This window comes from Pseudophryne corroboree, chromosome 8 (genome assembly GCF_028390025.1).
Source record: "Pseudophryne corroboree isolate aPseCor3 chromosome 8, aPseCor3.hap2, whole genome shotgun sequence".
Classification (NCBI taxonomy): Eukaryota; Metazoa; Chordata; class Amphibia; order Anura; family Myobatrachidae; genus Pseudophryne; species Pseudophryne corroboree.
Window position 1 is genome coordinate 61,146,984 of NC_086451.1, and position 22,229 is coordinate 61,169,212.

Consider the following 22,229-nt stretch of genomic DNA (forward strand, 5'->3'; position numbering starts at 1 on the left):
CTATTGATTGAGGTTCCCTTTAAGAATGCTTGCAGTCAGATTTTGACGCACTGCCTGAATAAGATATCCAGATCTTACAATCAGGATTATTTCTGATTCAGGTATTATATTAGCCCATATATAAAATACTTCAAAAAAGTATAAAGCTGATTTGACAATCACAACGCAATGAAAACCTCCTCAGAAAAACTCACAGAATGGATCCTGAGAGATTCTGGCTGTGAATGGAAGTGGCGTACCTGGTTTAAAGCTTGTGTAGTTGTGTTGGTGACTGTCTTACCTTTTAAAAGCCATAAGTGTGACAGGTAAGCTTTAAACCAGGTAAGCACATTTCCCCCTATGAGACAGCAGTTGCCAGGTTTCTATAAAATCTATGTGAAAGTTTATGTGATAGAGTAGGACTTGCGGTGAAATGGGGTCCCGTGGAGTGGGCCGCAAGCTTACATGCATTGTACAATTCATAAACCAAAACCCCATTGTTTATTCAGAGGTGTACTAAAGGTGAATGAAGCTGCTTAGGAGAGTGCAGAGTTCTCTGTATATGTATATTTGAGTTCGGTGGTCACAGCCCACCGCACCCCAACCTAGGGGTGGGGAGTACGTGAGTGCAGCCCTCTGCTGGGAATGGTGAGTGCAGTGGATCTCCATATGTGTGTGTGTGTGTGTGTGTGTGTGTGTGTGTGTGTATTTATATATATATATATTTATATACATACCCTCCAACATTTTACACATGAAAACCGGTACCAATTAGGAAAGGGGGTGTGGCCACGTGTAAAAGGGGCAAGGCCACGCCCCCTGTCCTTTCAATGTTAATTTGGAGAGTCAAAAATTGGTACAAAGCCCTTTTTGGCCGGTACAGACCATTAAAAAAAGGTACTGTACCTGCCAAAAAGGTACAGTTGGAGGGTATATATATATATATATATATATATATATATTCGGTTGTAACAGGCTACAGATTTAGAATGAGACAAAACGAAAGCACTCATTTGTTCTTGTAGAAGAACACATATATTCACAGCTTTTGGTACAAATTAGCAATATGTACTGTATAATGTACATGAAAAACCATAAAGCACACTAGTCCTTAAGAGCACACAAAAAAGCTAGTTCACAAAAGTGCAAAAATGAAAAATAAAATATGAACAGAACATGGGTTTATACCTTGATACCAATAATGCAATGTGCAATTTTTTAAAAAAAAGATAAGCCTGTGGGTAAATATAAAGTGCAGTCATTTCAATTAGCAACACTCCTCAAGCATGGGCTGCATTCTGTCTGACAGCTTACAAATCCAAGTGCGTACTTACGGAAAATATTTGTGCAAACATAGGCTTATGACATCACAAAGCAGCATTTAACTCTCGCCTTTGCAAGTTTCGTATGCAAATACTACTGTAATAAACTTACTTTGTGCAATTTGAGTGGCATTTATGGAAGGAATAGTGGACAGTGACCTTGGGTCACTTAAAAGTAGCTATTGCTTCAATAGAAGTGAGAAGTATGTTAAGACAGTTTAGGGGCTTATGAAGATTTGAACACATTTGCGATTTTGCATCTGACCATAAGCAGGAAATCACCCCACATGAATATAACACATTTACATGCATATGTGCAGTCCACATCTAACTGTATCACTAGCATATGCAGCAGGTGTGGGTCATCAGTGACTAACGGGGGTCATTCTGAGTTGATCGCTAGCTGCCGATGTTTGCTGCGTAGCGATCATTTAAAAAAACTGCAAAACTACGCATGCGTATGGGGTGCAATGCGCACACGTGGCGTACGGGTACAAAAAGCATCGTTGTTTTGCACTGCTTCTAGTGACGATTCCATTCGCACCGCCGATCGCGAAGGAGATTGACAGGAAGTGGGAGTTTATGGGCATCAACTGACCGTTTTCAGGTAGTGTTTGGAAAAACGCAGGCGTGTCCAGTCGTTTGCAGGGCGGGTATCTGACGTCAATTCTGGGACCTTCGTCGCTGCAATCATCGCACGGAATAAGTAACTACAGGGCTGGTCTTGTTCTACACAAAATGTGTTTGTACCCGCTCGGCTGCACAGGCGTTCGCACTCCTGCAAAGCAAAAAAATACACTCCCCCGTGGGCGGCGACTATGCGTTTGCACGTCTGCTAAAAGTAACTAGCGAGCGATCAACTCGGAATGAGGGCCTATGGGCATTACTGTGGGGCATTATGCAGGGTTGAACTGGCCCACAGGGTAACCCCCCGGTGCGTCCGCCAGTGCGACTGGAAGCGTCGCTAGAACCTGTGCAATACCACAAAGCTCTTTGTACTTGTACGACGTGCCTGCACATTGTGGTGCATACGCATGCGCAGATTAGCCCCGTTCTGTGAAAATCCGTAGCGAGCGATCAACTCAGAATGACCCCCATAATACACATAATTCCACACAGTAATGCACCTTACACATATGCCCCACATCAGTAATGCCCATAATACACATAATTCCACGCAGCAATTCATCTTACACATATGCCCCACATTAGTAATGCTAGTAGCTTTATTTTAAATAAAACTTACTTTTGCTTGCTGGTGTGCTTGCAATCAGTGTGTGCGCCGATTCAGCTCCCTAGATCCGTGACTGCGTTTTGTGAGATGAGGTGGCAGGATGGTTGAGTGCTTGCACTCGCACCCATTAAAGGGGCACCCGTACAAGGGATGTGACCTCACAGGGTATGCCGTCCTTTGCAAGCCTCATCTTTTATTTTAGCTTGCTGGTTGGACACAGATGGCAGCAAAGTCCAGACAGGCTTGGACTGGCCCACAACGGTACAGGGGAAACCACCGGTGGGCCCCACTGCCTGGGGGCCCACCTCCTGCTCTAAGGATCAGATTCCAGACTGCACCTGAATTATACATATGTTACCTTATACTGGACTATGGTGTATTTTCTATAGTGCATTGTTGTTATTAATCTGGTACATTATCATGCATACAGCAACTGAATTTAATGAAGGAGCCCAGATGTTGCACTTTCTATTGGTTAGTCAAACCAATGTGGTGGCAGGCCACACCCCCTCTGCAGACTGGCCACACCCCTAAACATGGGCCTCTACCACTGCATTCCCCGGTGGGCCCTACATGCCCCAGTCCGACACTGAGTCCAGATACTGCCATACTTCCTGGTTATACAGAAAGACCAGTGTCAAACATGTAGTAACTGTCCATTCTCTTCACTGTTCAGTGTGTTTGCTGGTGTCTGTTACTCCCAGCAACTGCATGCCTTTTATTTTATACTGTGGGAGCAATATGCTCTGCTCTCCAGTCTGACACATCTGAAAGTCACACTGCATTGATGTTACAGAAATAGCGCAACGCAACTTACTGACCACGTTACAGTGCTGGATGGCATGGGAATTTTTTTACGGCATGGACTTACTGAGAAATAAAGTGTGGGGAGAACACTGCCCATGTTATATCCCTGCAGACACCTGGGGTTTGCACAGGGATAAGGGACGCAGGATAGCAGGGTCCCCCTCCCCCATGTGCACAAGCAGTATAGGTGATGTCAGATTTATGTGGAGCAGTCTTCCACAATACACATGTGGTATCATAAGGAGCCATCCAGTAATAACCTTATATAGTCAGTGAAAATGTCACAGGTCCAGGAATTGCAGTTACAGGCCTTGGCTTCTGCTGTCTAAGGTCTCACAAGTCAGGGGCATTCAAGCATGTTGGAGGGAGTTCAAGGGACAGTGTGCATTCTATTTGACAAATGTAAACAGCAGTGTATACAAGTACTGATTAAATACATTTAGAAAGTAACAGATAGTTTGCAGACTGTCCCTTCCAGCATGAGATACTGCAGGGACATGCTTGGATGACCCTAGACATGCTTGGATGCCCTAGGCAAATGCCTAGCCTGCCTATAGCTAAGGCTGGCTCTGAGAACATGTCCAGGCTGATAGGTGTTACTTTCACAATCTCCCTATAATGTTTTTTCAAAAGTAGGCAAGTATGAAGTGAACAGATTGTTGCTTTAGCCCAAATGGGAATCTTTTTTCCTGCCTCTGTCCATCAGAAAATATCAATAGACATCTATGCATGTGTATTTTAATGCAAATAACATCCAATTAACATGATCACCAGTCAATACTGTCACCTGCCCTGCAATTAGCTTTGTGGCTGAACTTGTATGTGTTGCAGTGCTAGCAAGATAAATGTGCCACCAAGGCAACCAGGAGGATTTAAACTTCCCTTAATAAGCCAGGTGCTGATTTGCTGGCTGAGTGGGAAGCAGTCAGGATCCCGGCTGTCGATATTCCGGCGCCGGAATACCGACAGCCGGCATCCCGAACGAGGGCAGACCACTGCACACCACAGGTAAGCCGAGGGAGGGGGGGTTAGGTTTAGGCTACGGGGGGAGGATTAGGGTTAGGCTGTGTCCCGGAGGGTTAGGCAGCGGGGAGGTGTGGTTAGGGTTAAGCACCCCCCTTGAGGGTTAGGCTGCGGGGGGAGTGTTAGGTTTAGGCACCTCCAGGGGGAGGTTAGGGTTAGGCACCAAGGGGGAGGTTAGGGTTAGGGGGTTGGGGAGAAGACCCCTTACTCACCCCTGTCAGATTCTGCAAAATCAGAATCCCGGCATTGGTAGTTTGGGCGCCAGGATCCCATGCTCCGGGATCTCATACTGATCCCGGCTGAGTTTAGGTGCGTTGGCCTATGCTGCTTGCAGAATGTACACTTTGTGCACCAGCAGTGGCTTGGGGGAAATTAGTTCTATTGAGTGCATATTTATATTATAATTATTTACTAACTGCGCTAACCTCTACAAAGTACACTGGGAGACGCAGAAACCTACCACAGCTTCCAGCGGATTGTATTTTTTCATGAAGTGAATACCACAAATACATTCTTATTTTCTGTATTTTTTACCTTCCAAACATTATTATTATTATTATTATTATTATTATCATTCAGTATATTGAAAAAGGTAACTTGGGTTTGCACAGCTAGTTACCCTGAATTTAGCGCAACCTTCTGACATTTCTCCTGCAACATTCTGCAATACATTACGTCTGGTAGGAGAACCTGAGCCGGTTCTGCATACGTAGCAGTTTATCTGATTTGTGTCTTCATCACAACTCTTCCCGCCAGTAAACGTGACATAGAAACGGAATACCTAAGAACAGGCAGATACACCTACAAATGTTTGTCCCAGACACACTATACATGTGTTTATGTTGTGCGGTAAACACTTACTTGCCGATGTTACTGGCGCCCCCTCTGTCCACACATTGGCCCTCATTCCGAGTTGATCGGTCGCAAGGCGAATTTAGCAGAGTTACACACGCTAAGCCGCCGCCTACTGGGAGTGTATCTTAGCATCTTAAAATTGCGACCGATGTATTCGCAATATTGCGATCACAAACTACTTAGCAGTTTTAGAGTAGCTCCACACTTACTCTGCCTGTGCGATCAGTTCAGTGCTTGTCGTTCCTGGTTTGACGTCACAAACACACCCAGCGTTCGCCCAACCACTCCCCCGTTTCTCCGGCCACTCCTGCGTTTTTTCCGGAAACGGTAGCGTTTTCAGCCACACGCCCATAAAACGCCATGTTTCCGCCCAGTAACACCCATTTCCTGTCAATCACATTACGATCACCGGAGCGATGAAAAAGCCGTGAGTAAAAATACTATCTTCATAGCAAAGATACTTGGCGCAGTCGCAGTGCGAATATTGCGCATGCGCACTAAGCGGAATTTCACTGCGATGCGATGAAAAATACAGAGCGAACGACTCGGAATGAGGGCCATTGTTTTAGAGGTAAACAGCTCAATGTTAATTACAGACCCTCAGATAAAGCATGAGCTGCAGTGTGGCATTATTTGGGGCCCTCTGACCCCCTCTTGCATTGTGCAGGGTAACTGCAGCTGGTGCCAAGGTACATGTAATACCATGGTCTCTGCTGAAGGCACAGTATTATCCCTGGGGAGACTGTAATGAAAGGGTGGGAATGCACGCAGCCAGGAGATAACACGGATCAGGAACGTAACAGCTGATATCGCTGAATAAATGGTTATATATGTGTATATTGTGTGTCATTGTGCTTGTTTAGATTATTATTATCAGATAAACCCCCAAAACAATTATAGTTCAGTGGAGAGTGCCTCAAATTTTTGCTAATACATAAAGAAAAACTGATATAAAACATGTCTGCGAATTTCCTTCCTGCAAGATGCTCCTGCGTGTTTCATTATTCTTTGCTGCGGAAAAGAAAATCGGACAATCTGAATGGCAGCGATTGAAGGGCGCTTTTACATTGTAGATTCACGTTGTGCTGGAAGCACCAAGGTTGGACGCAGCTTTAGTAGTGAGGCTTTGAGAGAAAACAGCAATAAGGGAGATTTACTACTTTGAGCCCTATTAACTAGGCCATCTGGTTCCCCAGCATCAGCATGAGTTATTGGAGCCTGATCTTCTAGATGTGTGTGCAGGCAGAGAGGCAGAGACAGATAAACGCAGGCAGCGTGTATTGAGCGATCCCTTGTAAGCTACATCAAGAGACTCTTACATTAAACAGGGGGGGGAAATAGTAGCTTGATTTACAGAAAGCCTTTAATGCCTCAAAACCTTGATATCACAACTTGTTTCTAGCATAGGTGTACAGAAAATATGTGCAAATATAAAGAGATGTCCCTGTTCATTAATAAGGTCTATAAAATAGTAGTGATGAGCACCGGAAATTTTTCGGGTTTTGTGTTTTGGTTTTGGGTTCGGTTCCGCGGCCGTGTTTTGGGTTCGAACGCGTTTTGGCAAAACCTCACCGAATTTTTTTTGTCGGATTCGGGTGTGTTTTGGATTCGGGTGTTTTTTTTAAAAAACCCTAAAAAACAGCTTAAATCATAGAATTTGGGGGTCATTTTGATCCCAAAGTATTATTAACCTCAATAACCATAATTTCCACTCATTTTCAGTCTATTCTGAACACCTCACACCTCACAATATTATTTTTAGTCCTAAAATTTGCACCGAGGTCGCTGGATGACTAAGCTCAGCGACCCAAGTGGCCGACACAAACACCTGGCCCATCTAGGAGTGGCACTGCAGTGTCACGCAGGATGGCCCTTCAAAAAACTACTCCCCAAACAGCACATGACGCAAAGAAGAAAAAAAAGAGGCGCAATGAGGTAGCTGTGTGAGTAAGCTAAGCGACCCTAGTGGCCGACACAAACACCTGGCCCATCTAGGAGTGGCACTGCAGTGTCACGCAGGATGGCCCTTCCAAAAAACACCCCCCAAACAGCACAGGACGCAAAGAAAAAAAGAGGCGCAATGAGGTAGCTGTGTGACTAAGCTAAGCGACCCTAGTGGCCGACACAAACACCTGGCCCATCTAGGAGTGGCACTGCAGTGTCACGCAGGATGGCCCTTCAAAAAACTACTCCCCAAACAGCACATGACGCAAAGAAGAAAAAAAAGATGCGCAATGAGGTAGCTGTGTGACTAAGATAAGCGACCCTAGTGGCCGACACAAACACCTGGCCCATCTAGGAGTGGCACTGCAGTGTCACGCAGGATGGCCCTTCCAAAAAACACCCCCCAAACAGCACATGACGCAAAGAAAAAAAGAGGCGCAATGAGGTAGCTGTGTGACTAAGATAAGTGACCCAAGTGGCCGACACAAACACCTGGCCCATCTAGGAGTGGCACTGCAGTGTCACGCAGGATGGCCCTTCCAAAAAACCCCCCCCCCAAACAGCACATGACGCAAAGAAAAAAAGAGGCGCAATGAGGTAGCTGTGTGACTAAGATAAGCGACCCAAGTGGCCGACACAAACACCTGGCCCATCTAGGAGTGGCACTGCAGTGTCACGCAGGATGGCCCTTCCAAAAACTACTCCCCAAACAGCAGATGACGCAAAGAAAAATTAAAGAAAAAAGAGGTGCAAGATGGAATTGTCCTTGGGCCCTCCCACCCACCCTTATGTTGTATAAACAGGACATGCACACTTTAACCAACCCATCATTTCAGTGACAGGGTCTGCCACACGACTGTGACTGAAATGACGGGTTGGTTTGGACCCCCACCAAAAAAGAAGCAACTCATCTCTCCTTGCACAAACTGGCTCTACAGAGGCAAGATGTCCACCTCATCATCATCCTCCGATATATCACCGTGTACATCCCCCTCCTCACAGATTATCAATTCGTCCCCACTGGAATCCACCATCTCAGCTCCCTGTGTACTTTGTGGAGGCAGTTGCTGCTGGTGAATGTCTCCACGGAGGAATTGATTATAATTCATTTTAATGAACATCATCTTCTCCACATTTTCTGGATGTAACCTCGTACGCCGATTGCTGACAAGGTGAGCGGCGGCACTAAACACTCTTTCGGAGTACACACTTGTGGGAGGGCAACTTAGGTAGAATAAAGCCAGTTTGTGCAAGGGCCTCCAAATTGCCTCTTTTTCCTGCCAGTATAAGTACGGACTGTCAGACGTGCCTACTTGGATGCGGTCACTCATATAATCCTCCACCATTCTTTCAATGGGGAGAGAATCATATGCAGTGACAGTAGACGACATGTCCGTAATCATTGTCAGGTCCTTCAGTCCGGACCAGATGTCAGCATCAGCAGTCGCTCCAGACTGCCCTGCATCACCGCCAGCGGGTGGGCTCGGAATTCTGAGCCTTTTCCTCGCACCCCCAGTTGCGGGAGAATGTGAAGGAGGAGATGTTGACAGGTCGCGTTCCGCTTGACTTGACAATTTTGTCACCAGCAGTTCTTTGAACCCCAGCAGACTTGTGTCTGCCGGAAAGAGAGATCCAAGGTAGGTTTTAAATCTAGGATCGAGCACGGTGGCCAAAATGTATTGCTCTGATTTCAACAGATTGACCACCCGTGAATCCTTGTTAAGCGAATTAAGGGCTCCATCCACAAGTCCCACATGCCTAGCGGAATCGCTCTGTGTTAGCTCCTCCTTCAATGTCTCCAGCTTCTTCTGCAAAAGCCTGATGAGGGGAATGACCCGACTCAGGCTGGCAGTGTCTGAACTGACTTCACGTGTGGCAAGTTCAAAAGGTTGCAGAACCTTGCACAACGTTGAAATCATTCTCCACTGCGCTTGAGACAGGTGCATTCCACCTCCTATATCGTGCTCAGTTGTATAGGCTTGAATGGCCTTTTGCTGCTCCTCCAACCTCTGAAGCATATAGAGGGTTGAATTCCACCTCGTTACCACTTCTTGCTTCAGATGATGGCAGGGCAGGTTCAGGCGTTTTTGGTGGTGCTCCAGTCTTCTGTACGTGGTGCCTGTATGCCGAAAGTGTCCCGCAATTCTTCTGGCCACCGACAGCATCTCTTGCACACCCCTGTCGTTTTTTAAATAATTCTGCACCACCAAATTCAAGGTATGTGCAAAACATGGGACGTGCTGGAATTTGCCCAGATTTAATGCACACACAATATTGCTGGCGTTGTCCGATGCCACAAATCCACAGGAGAGTCCAATTGGGGTAAGCCATTCCGCGATGATCTTCCTCAGTTGCCGTAAGAGGTTTTCAGCTGTGTGCGTATTCTGGAAAGCGGTGATACAAAGCGTAGCCTGCCTAGGAAAGAGTTGGCGTTTGCGAGATGCTGCTACTGGTGCCGCCGCTGCTGTTCTTGCGGCGGGAGTCCATACATCTACCCAGTGGGCTGTCACAGTCATATAGTCCTGAGCCTGCCCTGCTCCACTTGTCCACATGTCCGTGGTTAAGTGGACATTGGGTACAACTGCATTTTTTAGGACACTGGTGAGTCTTTTTCTGAGGTCTGTGTACATTTTCGGTATCGCCTGCCTAGAGAAATGGAACCTAGATGGTATTTGGTACCGGGGACACAGTACCTCCAACAAGTCTCTAGTTGGCTCTGCAGTAATGGTGGATAACGGAACCACGTTTCTCACCGCCCAGGATGCCAAGGCCTCAGTTATCCGCTTTGCAGCAGGATGACTGCTGTGATATTTCATCTTCCTCGCAAAGGGCTGTTGGACAGTCAATTGCTTGGTGGAAGTAGTAAAAGTGGTCTTACGACTTCCCCTCTGGGATGACCATCGACTCCCAGCAGCAACAACAGCAGCGCCAGCAGCAGTAGGCGTTACACGCAAGGATGCATCGGAGGAATCCCAGGCAGGAGAGGACTCGTCAGAATTGCCAGTGACATGGCCTGCAGGACTATTGGCATTCCTGGGGAAGGAGGAAATTGACACTGAGGGAGTTGGTGGGGTGGTTTGCGTGAGCTTGGTTACAAGAGGAAGGGATTTACTGGTCAGTGGACTGCTTCCGCTGTCGCCCAAAGTTTTTGAACTTGTCACTGACTTATGATGAATGCGCTGCAGGTGACGTATAAGGGAGGATGTTCCGAGGTGGTTTACGTCCTTACCCCTACTTATTACAGCTTGACAAAGGCAACACACGGCTTGACAAATGTTGTCCGCATTTCTGTTGAAATACTTCCACACCGAAGAGCTGATTTTTTTGGTATTTTCACCAGGCATGTCAATGGCCCTATTCCTCCCACGGACAACAGGTGTCTCCCCGGGTGCCTGACTTAAACAAACCACCTCACCATCAGAATCCTCCTGGTCAATTTCCTCCCCAGCGCCAGCAACACCCATATCCTCCTCATCCTGGTGTACTTCAACACTGACATCTTCAATCTGACTATCAGGAACTGGACTGCGGGTGCTCCTTCCAGCACTTGCAGGGGACGTGCAAATGGTGGAAGGCGCATGCTCTTCACGTCCAGTGTTGGGAAGGTCAGGCATCGCAAACGACACAATTGGACTCTCCTTGTGGATTTGTGATTTCGAAGAACGCACAGTTCTTTGCTGTGCTTTTGCCAGCTTGAGTCTTTTCATTTTTCTAGCGAGAGGCTGAGTGCTTCCATCCTCATGTGAAGCTGAACCACTAGCCATGAACATAGGCCAGGGCCTCAGCCGTTCCTTGCCACTCCGTGTGGTAAATGGCATATTGGCAAGTTTACGCTTCTCCTCCGACAATTTTATTTTAGATTTTTGAGTCCTTTTTTTACTATTTGGTGTTTTGGATTTTACATGCTCTGTACTATGACATTGGGCATCGGCCTTGGCAGACGACGTTGATGGCATTTCATCGTCTCGGCCATGACTAGCGGCAGCAGCTTCAGCACGAGGTGGAAGTCGATCTTGATCTTTCCCTATTTTTGGAACCTCAACATTTTTGTTCTCCATATTTTAATAGGCACAACTAAAAGGCACCTCAGGTAAACAATGGAGATGGATGGATACTAGTATACTTATGGATGGACGAGCGACTGCCGACACAGAGGTAGCTACAGCCGTGGACTACCGTACTGCGTCTGCTGCTAATATAGACTGGATGATAATGATATAAAAAATATATATATATCACTACTGCAGCCGGACAGGTATATATTATATAATGACGGACCTGCTGGACACTGTCAGCACTGCAGACTCCTAAAGTAAGCTACTAGTATCAAGAAGATAGAAAGAAAAAAAAACACCACAGGTAGGTGGTATACAATTATGGATGGACGAGCGACTGCCGACACAGAGGTAGCTACAGCCGTGGACTACCGTACTGCGTCTGCTGCTAATATAGACTGGATGATAATGATATAAAAAAAATATATATATCACTACTGCAGCCGGACAGGTATATATTATATAATGACGGACCTGCTGGACACTGTCAGCACTGCAGACTCCTAAAGTAAGCTACTAGTATCAAGAAGATAGAAAAGAAAAAAAACACAACAGGTAGGTGGTATACAATTATGGATGGACGAGCGACTGCCGACACAGAGGTAGCTACAGCCGTGGACTACCGTACTGCGTCTGCTGCTAATATAGACTGGATGATAATGATATAAAAAATATATATATATCACTACTGCAGCCGGACAGGTATATATTATATAATGACGGACCTGCTGGACACTGTCAGCACTGCAGACTCCTAAAGTAAGCTACTAGTATCAAGAAGATAGAAAAAAAAAAACACCACAGGTAGGTGGTATACAATTATGGATGGACGAGCGACTGCCGACACAGAGGTAGCTACAGCCGTGGACTACCGTACTGCGTCTGCTGCTAATATAGACTGGATGATAATGATATAAAAAATATATATATATCACTACTGCAGCCGGACAGGTATATATTATATAATGACGGACCTGCTGGACACTGTCAGCACTGCAGACTCCTAAAGTAAGCTACTAGTATCAAGAAGATAGAAAAAAAAAACACAACAGGTGGGTGGTATACAATTATGGATGGACGAGCGACTGCCGACACAGAGGTAGCTACAGCCGTGGACTACCGTACTGCGTCTGCTGCTAATATAGACTGGATGATAATGATATAAAAAATATATATATATCACTACTGCAGCCGGACAGGTATATATTATATAATGACGGACCTGCTGGACACTGTCATCACTGCAGACTCCTAAAGTAAGCTACTAGTATCAAGAAGATAGAAAGAAAAAAAAAACACCACAGGTAGGTGGTATACAATTATGGATGGACGAGCGACTGCCGACACAGAGGTAGCTACAGCCGTGGACTACCGTACTGCGTCTGCTGCTAATATAGATTGGATGATAATGATATAAAAAATATATATATATCACTACTGCAGGACAGGTATATATTATATAATGACGGACCTGCTGGACACTGTCAGCAGAATGCGTTTATAGAATAAAAACACCACACGACGAGTGTTTAACTTTTTCAGGCAGACAATCACAATATACTGGTGGTCAGTGGTCACTGGTCAGTCACACTGGCAGTGGCACTCTGGCAGCAAAAGTGTGCACTGTTAATGTACTCCTGCTATAACTGCTCCCCAGTCTCCCCCACAATTAAGCTGTGTGAGCAGTGAGCACTCAGCACAGTCAGATATACATAGATGATGCAGCACACTGAGGCTGAGCACAGATATGGTATACTGTTACTGTGTCACTGTGTATCGTTTTTTTTCAGGCAGAGAACGGATTATATGAAATAATAATAAAACTGCACTGGTGGTCACTGGTCAGTCACTAGTAAACTCTGCACTCTCTGAGTACTCCTAAGCTCCAGTAAATCAAGTGTCTCACTCTCACTATCTATTTCTATTCTAAATGGAGAGGACGCCAGCCACGTCCTCTCCCTATCAATCTCAATGCACGTGTGAAAATGGCGGCGACGCGCGGCTCCTTATATAGAATCCGAGTCTCGCGATAGAATCCGAGCCTCGCGAGAATCCGACAGCGGGATGATGACGTTCGGGCGCGCTCGGGTTAACCGAGCAAGGCGGGAAGATCCGAGTCTGCCTCGGACCCGTGTAAAAAGGCTGAAGTTCGGGGGGGTTCGGATTCCGAGGAACCGAACCCGCTCATCACTATAAAATAGAGGTTACTGTTGTGTGGATTGTGCCATTTAAACTACCAGCGCCGTACTAAGTGTACAAAGAGTGGCACATGTCCCGGAGGCGGGATGGTATTGCGATCCCGGTGCTTGGAATGCCGGCGGTCAGAACACTGACAGTAGAATCCCAAAACGCAGAATCCAGACCGTTGGAAGGTAAATCCCCTAACCCTAATTCCCAACCCCCCTAACCCTCCCTCCCCTCAGACTGACCCTAACCCTCCACCCTGCAGCCTAAGCCTAACCCTCCCCGATGATGCCTAACCCTAACCCTCCCTGCAGCCTAAATCCTAACCCTCCAACCCCCGCAACCTAATCCTAACCCTCCCCAGTGGTGCCTAAACTTATCCCTCCCTCCCTGCAGCCTAACCTTTACCCTCCCAACCCCCGCTGTCTAATCCTAACCCTCCCCGGTGGTGCCTAACCCTAATTCTCCCTACAGCCTAACCCTAATTCTCCCACCCACACATTTTAAACCTAACCCTCCAAGGTGGTGCCTAACCCTAATTCTCCCTCCTCATAGCCTGGCCCTTACCTTCCCCTCCCCCGCAGCCTAACCCTTCCCCCGCATCCTAAACCTAACCTCTCCTCCGCGCAGCCTAACACTAACCTGGTCCAGCATACTTACGATCGGAATGCCGACAGTTGGGTTTCCGGCGCTGGCACTGTGATCGATGTCGGGATCCTGGCGTCGATTTTATGACTGGATTCCCTGGAGGCAGTGGAATGGTTTGTTGGTGGGGCTCATAGCAGAAGGTGCCCCATCTTTGTAGTCCAAGCTACAGAGCTCCTTCCTACAGCGGCACGATCAGATTAGAAAGCCTTGAGAAGTTGGGTAGGGTACTTCTGTCCAAGACCTTGCCCAGGCTGTGGTTAGAGTTGGGGGGGGGAGGGGGGAATTGGTGTTGAAGACGTTGCTTCTGGCCACCGCTGATTAAGTTCCATTACTACGTACCAGGACACTTCAACCCTCTGGGCAGGCCCAGGTCCCCACAGATCACATAATGTTATTTATTTTTATTTATTTATTTATTAACAGTTTCTTATATATCGCAGAAAATTCCGTTGCGCTTTACAATTTGAAATAACAATAACAAACTGGGTGATAACAGTCATAAAGGTAGGAAGGCCCTGCTCGCAAGCTTACAATCTATAGGGAAATAGCACCTTTCCTTGTGTACATATGCCTATCTATTGCATAGAATGAGAAGACATGTGAGAATATGTGTGGACTGTACAGAGTGGATGCAATTTGATAGGAAGGTTTAGGAAAGTTATCTGGGCGGTTCTGGAATGTGATAAGCTTGCCTGAAGAGGTGAGTTTTCAGGGAACGCTTGAAGGTTTGGAGACTAGAGGAGAGTCTTATTGTGCGTGGTAGGGCATTCCACAGAGTGGGTGCAGCCCGATGAAAGTCCTGCAGTCGTGAGTGGGAGCGAGTAATGAGTGTGGATGAGAGACGCAGGTCTTGTGAAGAGCGAAGAGATCGGGTTGGGAGATATTTTGTGATAAGCGAAGTGATGTACGTTGGTGTAGTTTGGTTAATGGCCTTGTGTGTGAGTAAAAGTATTTTATATTGAATGCAGTAGAGTACAGGTAACCAATGGAGGGACTGACAGAGTGGATTATGGTTATGACGTGTACCTGAATGAAGAGTTGGCCGTGAACTGGGCACTGTACCTAAGAACGCACTTGGCTTATCTCCAGGAAGCTGGATGCCTCTGTAGTTATCCCACAAGCTTGGCACAGATACTACTGGGCTGCTTCCTCATCCCTGTGTGAAGGCACCAGCCGCATCACCTTTGGTATGGTCCTGCAAACTATCAAACTGCGCAACGCTGTACAAAACGTTCAAAGTCCTGGATGAATGAAAGCGTTTTTGTATGTTCCTTTAATGCCTATAACTAGTCAAGGGCCATGGTTATAGTTTGTGCTGCCTAGGCATAACCTGCCATTACTGACTACTATTACTGGTTCTACTCAAAATCCATTCACAAACTAGTGTCACTGCCAATACCATGCTCATTCAACAGCCCACAGTTGGTGACTGTGGCTGCTTCCCTCTGGCCGGCTTACTTGGGATCAGGACTAAAGGGTAGCTGGCAGACCGTGGATTCAGGACACTGTCCATATGTGCCTCCTGGATTCATTTAAATATAGAAGGTGCCATCAGAAGCCCTGTCCTGAAATGAAGTGTCAGTGCACCACTACTTTGTCTAGGAACCACAGCATTCCCACTGCACCACCAGGCCAATAAATGGCTAATTTAAAAATCAAGCATTGAGCCCCTACTATGGATGTCTCAATCAGCCACAGTGCTAGACAGCCTGGGCTGATTTCCACTAAATAAGGCGGGCATTTCCAACCACGGTCCTCAAGGCACACCAACAGTGCAGGTTTTAGTGATATCCAGGCTGCAGCACAGATGGTTAAATCAAAATAACTGAGCTACTATTTAAGTCACCTGTGCTGAAGCCTGGATATCACTAAAACCTGCACTGTTAGTGCCTTGAGGACCGTGGTTGGGAATTCCTGAAATAAGCGGTAAAACGAGTGTTGTAAATTTCCCAGCTAGCGCTATACCGAGCAAAAGTCTACAGAGCCTGAGCTGCTTCCCACTATTAGCAAAGAGTTTGTGGCCCTCCTGATATAGCGGAACCAGACCAAGGCATGCCACCCATGCTATTTCCTTGTGCCTATGCATAGAGGCTCCTGTTTATTTATACTTGCGCTGAAAAGCCATGGGATTCTTCCTGGCACCTCTGTGGGTACAAAGCAGTGACCCCAAAATTTGTCATTATTGTGCAGCGCCCAGGTCCTGTCACTGAGGACGAGCCGGCGGCACAGGGAGAGTCTCTGGGAGATGCTTACCATCTACGCGAGTACTGGGCACACTCCCAGAGTGTTGTAAACTGAGCTATGCCCCCTTCCCATGTGACCATGCCCCTTTTCATGGGCGTGGCCCGGGGGCCACTTTGGTGCACTGGGTGTCACCGACCCAGTAACGCCATTGTCTGGAAGGGTAAAGGAATCCAAAGGAAAGGCAAAGACAATAATTAATAATCAAGGGGGAAGTGTTCTTAATTTGCATTTGAAAGGGAAAGTCAAACCAGATCTTATCATTTTAAACCAAAAGGAAATCCAAGGTTGTGTTTGAGAACTGGAGTTGAAAGAACCTGTTGTATGTATAATCCCCAATACTAGACATATGTTGCTGAGAAATGACCTTGTCTGTCTGACATGCTATGAAGAAAAAACAGCTATTGCCAGGCATATGTTGCAGAAATATACCCACCTTTGTAAGCCTTACACCAGCCACTTACACAGGAAGTAGGTCCTCTTCTAGTTATCTCGACTTTCTATATGGTCAAAAGTCATTCTAGACTATGAAAGAGAGCTCATGGTGTCTGAAAGAGTCTGGAACATCCAGACAGTTCCAAGGTGATTCAGGTTTGGTCAGTGCATGGATTCTTGATGGATGCAGTGGGTTGGATCACTGCTTGCAGTTTGAAAAATAGGAACTGGAACTACTCTGTGCTGGACAAGGCGTGCATTGCATGGGTGGAACACAACTACATTAAAGGAGATATGATGTTACTGGAAGTAATACATCTGAAGAGAAGGATGAAAAGGAGCACATTGCACTGTTAGAAGAGGGTGAAAATCTGCCCTATACAGGATGAGCACTTACAGCAAGCACCATATGTATTTATGTTTTATGATTGTATGAAGTTTATTATAATTCCTAATTTAATGGGGAACCCGCCCACTGGAAATGAGGTTGATGGCAGTAGGGTTCAAAATAAAGCATGTCCACCACACTATCACACCTTGGTAAAAAAGTGATTGAGTCGAAGCGCGTTGGTGGAGAGGTATGTTGATGTGGAACTGAGGAGCAGATGGAACACAGAGAAACTTCTATTTCCCCAGGAAAGGGGTCTCCATTGCCATCATTGTATTGAGGCTCACCTTAAGTGTTCCGTACATATTCCCACTGTCTCGTAGTGGATTTGCTTTGTTCTAAGTATATTTGGTGATGTTTTATGCTTAATTAAATGGCAATACACTATGAGGAGACAGTCATTGTGTTCTTTTTGAGGATATTGAGGTTTTAAGGAAAAAGGAGGACCTATCCTAGAAACAAGAAGCTACTTTTTGAGTAGTTCTTGAATTATCCTTTCAATTTGAGTCTATTTTACTATATCTACACATTGTGTCTCTTTGTTCTTTCCCTTGAGGTGAAATGTGTGGAAGGAGTAGTACATCATTATCACCGGCGGGATCTAATGTCGTTCGAGATCGGCTGAGGTGCGGGATGTCGACCGAACATAGACGTTTTTTAAAGGGGCAATCACTTACAAGTCCAAGATCGTCCGGCATCCAGTGATCTCGAACGCCATTACATCCCGCCCCACATTTGAAAACTTTGGACTGATTTTCCCTGTTTATTAGATTGGTAGCAATATATCACGCATTGTTTAATTACAACACACATACCATTCATGAGAAATCCAGAAAATGGCACCCATCACCACTCTGTCCTTTACTTCTTACTATGATGCCCGTTGAGTGTGGGCTAACCTGCATGGTGGAAGATCATGTGACACCAATCTTATGTGATCATTGAAAACAAAGTATGAGCTACTGTTGCAGACTGGAAAACACAGTCACATTTATAGAAGCACAATGAGAATGCCCCTGCCAGTGCATGGGAAGTTCACACTCGCATTAATACTTATGAATATTTAGACTGTCTTAGAAGATGGCCAACTCCTTGGAGACATGTCAAAAGTGTTGAAGAGAGAGAGAGAGAAAGAGAGAGCGCTACTTCCCAGACTCCATACTGCCCCTACAGGGAGGCGTCATTCCCTGGACCAAGATAGGCATTGAGGCAACTGCTGCGCATGTGCAGAATCGCTGTATGGCACTCCATCAATTAGTGCATATAACAGTGAGTACGGTTGTACCCATTTTACCAATAATAAAAAAACTCCACTGGTTAAGTAACTGGGCTGTTTGTTATCGCAGGACATCCACTCGTGTGTACACAAGCTCTGCCACATCATTAGCCTGAACACATATTTCCAACAAAAAGGTGAAAAAGGTTAAACATATATGCCTACAACAAACAGTGACCGTAACATATATGTCAGGCATATATGTCTGGCCCTGCCAGACCAGGTGTCCACGGATCCACTAATCCAGATGGTATAAGTGAATTCACTTAGCCACCTGTTAAAATCATGCGAGTATGTTTATGTGGGTGTGATATGGGATCCTGGTGGTCAGTATGCTGGCAGTCACATGACCAATACCGACATTCCAACCATGAGAATGCCAACGGGATGGGTCATTATTTTACCCCTCCCCTGCCCCCTACTCTAACCCTGGGGTGGCAGCTAGGGCTAAGATTGTGGGGGTGGCGGCTAGAGCTAAGATCCCCCACCTTCCCCAGGTTCTATCCCTACCTACAGAGGGCTCGATACATAGAGTTCGATGTTCCGTTGCCAGGGTATCAAACAGTACCGGGATTCCAGTGTCTGTCATGACCACTGGCATCCCCAGTGCAGGAATGCTAACCGCATCCCGCTTATGTATATGGTTTTATTAGATTATTTTATCTGTTTAATGTACAGTAGTGCTAGAAAGACTGTGATTCCTTTAGAGTTTTCTGAATTTCTGCATAAATGTGACTTTAAAGATGTGATTCTGAGTTGGGAGCAAAACAAAAAAGAGCAAGTAACTTTACACATTGGTAGCACCATGCTGCACTGCAGAGGGGGCAGATATAAAAGGTGCATTAAGATTTAGATATGGGAGGGAGGTGTGTGTCCAAACTCTAAATTGCAGTGTACAAATCAAGTATTTGTGGGCTACATGCAAATCCAGCCATTATTTACACTGCAGTATACCCCCCCCCCCCCCAAATGGCTGTTTTTGGGGGGTACCTGTAAACATTAAGAATCCCCATGATATACCATGGAGATACTGCAGCGGATACTGTATCTCCAATATCTACTGTGGTCCGTCCAATTTCTACCACAAGTACTGTATGATTTACCTTGGTACTGACTGCTTACTACATCTGCAGATGGCACTATACTATAGCACCCTATGGGCTACTATATCACAAATTAAAACGAGTTATGTTAGAGTCAAGAATTACATTGACAGGAGGGATAAGGAGGAGATAAAAACATTATGGGGAGAGAAACAGCCAATAGCAATTCTGCTAAATAATTCTATCGACTATAATAAGAATAATTTCATAGATTCATCTTGTAAAATTTACATAAAATAAATTCACAGGTAAAATAACAAAATATGGTTACTGTGCAACGAGCAGCGACCATGGACCAGTCTTTGGGGGTCATTCCGAGTTGTTCGCTCGCAAGCTGCTTTTAGCAGCTTTGCACACGCTAAGCCGCCGCCTACTGGGAGTGAATCTTAGCTTATCAAAATTGCGAACGAAAGATTAGCAGAATTGCGAATAGACACTTCTTAGCAGTTTCTGAGTAGCTCCACACTTACTCGGCATCTGCGATCAGTTCAGTGCTTGTCGTTCCTGGTTTGATGTCACAAACACACCCAGCGTTCGCTCAGACACTCCTCCGTTTCTCCAGCCACTCCCGCGTTTTTCCCAGAAACGGCAGCGTTTTTTCACACACTCCCATAAAACGTCCAGTTTCCGCCCAGAAACACCCACTTCCTGTCAATCACACTCCGATCACCAGAACGAAGAAAAAACCTCGTAATGCCGTGAGTAAAATTCCTAACTGCATAGCAAATTTACTTGGCGCAGTCGCACTGCGGACATTGCGCATGCGCATTAGCGACTAATCGCTCCGTTGCGAGAAAAAAATACAGAGCGAACAACTCGGAATGACTCCCTTTGTGAAAATCATTATTTAGGAAATCCATTGACTGGGATAATTCATCTAACATATATAACTTTGTCCAATTCTATAACCAGTATCCATGACTAAATTGCAAATGTACGGTCATTAAATATCTATTTCTTGTTACCATAATTTTGCTTAATGAATGATGTATTGGGACTCACATATGCTAAAATGTTGAATCAAGATTTGCAGATAAAGAATAGTGGACGGGAACCCAACCAAGCTCAAATACATCCTCATTCATTAAGAACTATGGTGTAAAACATTCAAATCTAAAATAAACAGAATATCGGGTCTGGCTCTTGTAAGATTCTAGCACTCACACCCAGAAATGGCACAGCATTGCTGAGATAGGCCACAATGTTTAGCACTCTGAAAAGGAAACATGCGGTTGGGAAATGAAAGGAGGACTCGGAGTAGTTGAGGAGGATAAACAAAGCAGGAGATTAAGGATATAGGGGGTCATTCCGACCCGTTCGCACGCAGTGGTTCTTCGCTGCGGTGCGAACGGGTCGGAAACGCTTGTGCAGCCCTGCTATGCTAAAAAAGTTTCAAGTAACACAAGACCAGGGCTGCAGTTACTCACCTAGTGTGACGGATCCAGCGATGAAGGTCCCGGTCCTGACGTCAGACATCCTCCCTCCAAACGCCTCGACACGCCTGCGTTGGCCTCACCACGCCTGGAAAACGGTGAGTATCCGCCCTGGAACGCCTCCCGCCTGTCCGTCTTCTTGCGATCGCCGCTGCGATCACATTTTTTACTGGCGGCGTCGTTGCCAGGCAATGACGCACATGCGCAATGCATCCGCCGCGCATGTGCATTTCCAATCCGTTCGCACCGCAGCGAAGAAAAGTTGCTATGTGCGATCAACTCGGAATGACCCCCACAATACATAGAATTGTGATCACAGCAGGCTTCTGTCCATTAGGGATGGCCATCAACCATCAATGGTTTATTTTTAACCATTGACAGTTTGCCAGTCATGGTCGATGGTTTAGCCATTGATGGTGGGGATCCAGTGTTACTCTGCCATTAATGGCTGAGGGGCAGAAATGTTTTTTTTTTTTTTTTCAGAAAGCTTAGCCCTGCCCTCCAGCACCCTGCCCCTTCCCTGATTGGCTCACCGCCTGCTGTTCCCCACAGCAGTGATGTCCTTCGATAGGTATGAAACCATCACCCTGTTGATGGTTCCATACCATTGCTGGTAAGCATTGTTGGCGCTATCAATCCCTACTGTCCATGACCTGAATCAGTGAAGGGGTGAGAGCTGATCTATTCACCACAACCACATTGTTTTCTAAACACAAGATATGGCATACCTCGCAACTGTCCCGATTTTCGCAGGACAGTCACGTTTTTTGGGGGGGACTGTCCGCGGGCCACAGTGTCCCACTGTGGGGGTGACAGTTGGGAGGCTTCAGTCACTCGCTGCTCTGCTTAGCTCAGAGCAGAGCAGCGGTGTGTCTATTCCTGGGAGGCAGAGGGATTGGGGGCATGTCCAGCTGCTCACAGAGCGCCGGCCATGGCCCCACTGTGACTAAAATGGGAGGCGTGGCTCGCGATAGCGGCATCCCTGCGAAGCCACACCCCCTTTGCACAGTCCACACACCCTTTTCGCACAGAATCTCCCTCTTTACCTCCTATGAATGTTGGGAGGTATGATATGGGTACACATAAAACCTAAAATATCCAATACGTGGAACATAGCGTAGAATTTATTTGAAGCATTTTGGCAGACCTGTATGTAAAAATTAGGCAAAAGGTGTGTACACACGGTAAGATCCTTGCTATGCCCGATTTTGACTATGCGATTTCCCTTGAATTCCCCAGAGTGTTGCGAACTGAGTATCTGGAACTCAGGGGAGTGGGTGGCAACTAGGGAGTTCCAGTACT

The 22,229-nt window shown here is 46.2% G+C and overlaps 1 long non-coding RNA gene across 3 annotated transcripts in view; it reads left to right on the plus strand.

Moving 5' to 3' along the window:
* Positions 1 to 22,229, plus strand: part of LOC134947490 (uncharacterized) — a 162,646-nt gene that overhangs the window by 126,748 nt on the left and 13,669 nt on the right. The window lies entirely within an intron of this gene.